At 37.4% G+C, this 3,848-nt stretch overlaps 1 non-coding gene across 1 annotated transcript; it reads right to left on the bottom strand.

The window, feature by feature from the left end:
• Positions 1–3,503: 3,503 nt before the first annotated feature.
• LOC127741748 (small nucleolar RNA R71) lies at positions 3,504–3,611 on the bottom strand. Its single transcript, XR_008002954.1, has one exon. It is a non-coding gene; the product is annotated as a small nucleolar RNA R71 (small nucleolar RNA).
• Positions 3,612–3,848: the final 237 nt, after the last annotated feature.

Raw genomic sequence — 3,848 nt, 5'->3', positions numbered from 1 at the left:
AGAGAATATACTATAAAGCTCAGAATATCAATGAATATTAATTCTAATTAGATGAGCGGGACTTGTAGCTTTTTGCTTCTGAACAGTTTTGGCATCTCACTTTATTCTTTGAAGTTTAGAATGATTGGCTTTTCTAGGAATTTAGAATTTTAGATAGTGTTATTGATTCTCCTAGTTAAGTTTGTTGATTCTTGAACACAGCTACTTTCATGAGTCTTGGCCGTGGCCCTAAGCACTTTGTTTTCCAGTATTACGACCGCATACATAAATGCCACAGACACATGACTGGGTGAACCTTTTCAGATTGTGACTCAGCTTTGCTAAAGTCCCCAGTTAGAGGTGTCCAGAGCTCTTAAGCACACTCTTTGTGCTTTGGATCACGACTTTAACCACTCAGCCTCAAGCTTTTCACTTGGACCTGCATGCCACAAGCACATGGTTAGGGATAGCTTGATTTAGCTGATTAGGCCTGGATTTTATTTCCTTGGGCCCTCATATCCATTGATGCTCAAAGTCTTGGATCCTTTTTACCCTTGCCTTTTGGTTTTAAGGGCTATTGGCCATGCCTAGACCTTTTTCTTATGTATTTTCAACGTTGGAGTTTCTACACACCATAGATTAAGGTGTGGAGCTCTACTGTACCTCGAGTATTAATGCAATTACTATTGTTCTTCTATTCAATTCAGCTTATTCTTGTTCTAAGATATCACTTGTTCCTCAACTTGATGAATGTGATGATCTGTGACACTCATCATCATTCTTACCTATGAACGTGTGCCTGACAACCACCTTTGTTCTACCTTAGATTGAGTGGATATCTCTTGGGTTCCTTAATCAGAATCTTCATGATATAAGCTAGAATGGCAGCATTCAAGAGAATCCGGAAGGTCTAAACCTTGTCTGTGGTATTCTGAGTAGGATTCAAGGATTGAATGACTGTGACGAGCTTCAAACTCGCGATTGTGGGGCGTTAGTGACAGACGCAAAAGAATCACTAGATTCTATTCCGACATGATTGAGAACTGACAGCTGAATAGTCGTGCTGTGGCAGAGCGCGTTGAACATTTTCACTGAGAGGACGGGACTGTAGCCATTGACAACGGTGATGCCCAACATACAGCTTGCCATGGAAAGGAGTAAGAAGGATTGGATGAAGACAGTAGGAAAGCAGAGAGACGGAAGGGACAAAGCATCTCCATAAGGGAACAAAGCATCTTCATATGCTTATCTGAAATTCCCACAAATGAATTGCATAAGTATTTCTATCCTATTTTATGTTTTATTTATCTTTTAGTTATCTATCCTCCATAAACATTTGAATCTGCCTGACTGAGATTTACAAGATGACCATAGCTTGCTTCATACCAACAATCTCCGTGTGATCGATCCTTACTCGCGTAAGGTTTATTACTTGGATGACCCAGTGCACTTGCTGGTTAGTTGTGCAAAGTTGTGATAAAGAGTTGAGATTGCAATTGTGTGTACCATGTTGATGGCGCCATTGATGATCACAATTTCGAGCACCAAGTTTTTGGCGCCGTTGCCGGGGAATTGAATGTCCTGACTACAGTTTCGCATTTGTTCCCTGCAATAACAGTGCCAAGTTTTGATCCGGCAACAACACCAAGTTTTTGGCGCCGTTGCCGGGGATTGTTTGAGTTTGGACAACTGACCGTTCATCTTGTTGCTTAGATTAGGTATTGTTCATAATTTTTAAGAATGAATTCTAGTGTTTCAGGGTGATGTTCTTATCATCACCAAAGCTGATTGATCTTCATCAATTTAGCTCTTGAATTTAAGTTTGGTGTCAATTACATGTTTCTGTTCTTCTTGCATTTATCATGTGTCTTCATTGATCTTCAAGTTGTTCTTGATGATTTACTTGCTCTGATCTTTAAATTCTCTTGTTTTGTGTGTTTTGTTGTTTCTCATATGCATTCTCAATTTGTTAGTGTCAGTAGTATACAAACTTCTAAGTTTGGTGTCTTGCATGCATTGTTTATTTGATTTTAGTTGCATTTTGATTTTTCCTCATCTATAAAAATCCAAAAAAAAATTAATTTGTGTCTTTTCAAGTCAATAATACAGAGAATTGAAGATTCAGAACATACAACAGAGGAATTATATAGAAAAAGCTAGGCATTCAAAACGCCCAGTGAAAAAGGAAAACTGGCGTTTAAACGCCAGCCAGGGCACCTGGCTGGGCGTTTAACGCTCAAAAGGGTAGCATTTTGGGCGTTAAACGCCAGAATGTATATCATTCTGGGCGTTTAACGCCAAGATGGCACAAGAGGGAAGATTTTGTTTTCAATTCAAATTTTTTTCAAGTTTCCATAATTTTTCAAAATTAATTCTTTTTCAAATCGTATCTTTTCAATCATATCTTTTCAAAATTAATTTCTTTCCATTTTCAAAAATACTTGCTAACAATTAATGATTTGATTCAACATTTCAAGTATGTTGCCTTTTCTGTTGAGAAATGTTTAATGTTCGAATCATATCTTTTCTTGTTAGCCAAGTCATTGATTTTAAAAATCAAATCTTTTTAAATTGTTTTTCCAAATCATATCTTCTCAATCATATCTTTTTGAACCTATATCTTTTCAATCATATCTTTTTAATCATATCTTTTTCAAAATAAGTTTTCAATCATATCTTTTTGATTTCTAATTTCAAAATCTTTTTCAAAAATCACTTTATCTCTTTCCCAATCATATTTTTCGAAAATCATTCTTCAATTTTTCAAAATGTTTTTAAAATCTTTTTAAATTCATTTTCGAAAATTTCTTTCCCTCTTCTCACATCCTTCTATTTATGGACTAACATGTACAATTCGAACTCTATCTTTCTAAGTTCGAATTCTTCTACCTTTTCCTTCTATTTTTCTTTTCCTCTGACACCTCAAGGAATCTCTATACTGTGACATAGAGGATTCCATATTTTCTTGTTCTCTTCTCTTTTATATGAGCAGGAGCAAATACAAAGGCATTCTTGTTGAGGCTGACCCTGAACCTGAAAGGACCTTGAAGTGAAAGCTAAGAGAAGCTAAAGCACAACTCTCTGTAGAGGACCTAGCAGAATTCTTCAAAGAAGAAGACATGGCAGCCGAAAACAACAACAATGCCAACAATGCAAGGAAGGTGCTGGGTGACTTTACTGCACATACTCCCGACTTTTATGGGAGAAGCATCTCTATCCCTGCCATTGGAGCAAACAACTTTGAGCTTAAGCCTCAATTAGTTTCTCTAATGCAACAGAATTGCAAGTTCCATGGACTTCCATTGGAAGATCCTCATCAATTTTTAGCTGAATTCTTGCAAATCTGTGACACTGTCAAGACCAATGGGGTTAACCCTGAGGTCTACAGACTTATGCTATTCCCTTTTGCTATAAGAGACAGAGCTAGGATATGGTTGGATTCACAACCTAAAGAAAGCCTGAACTCTTGGGAAAAGCTAGTCAATGCCTTCTTGGCAAAGTTCTTTCCACCTCAAAAATTGAGTAAGCTTAGAGTGGAAGTCCAAACCTTCAGACAGAAGGAAGGTGAATCCCTCTATGAAGCTTGGGAAAGATACAAACAATTAATCAGAAAGTGACCTTCTGACATGCTTTCTAAATGGAGCATCATAGGCATCTTCTATGATGGCCTGTCTGAAATGTCCTAGATGTCATTGGATAGCTCTGCTGGAGGATCTCTTCATCTGAAGAAGACGCTTGCAGAAGCTCAATAACTCATTGAAATGGTTGCAAATAACCAGGTACACTTATGAAAGGAATCCTGTGAACAATGGGACGAATCAGAAGAAAGGAGTTCTTAAGATTGATACTCTGAATGCCATATTGGCTCA

Source organism: Arachis duranensis, chromosome 9 (genome assembly GCF_000817695.3).
Source record: "Arachis duranensis cultivar V14167 chromosome 9, aradu.V14167.gnm2.J7QH, whole genome shotgun sequence".
Taxonomy (NCBI): domain Eukaryota; kingdom Viridiplantae; phylum Streptophyta; class Magnoliopsida; order Fabales; family Fabaceae; genus Arachis; species Arachis duranensis.
Note: the sequence above shows the minus strand (reverse complement) of the source record. Positions and strands in the feature narration are given on the sequence as shown.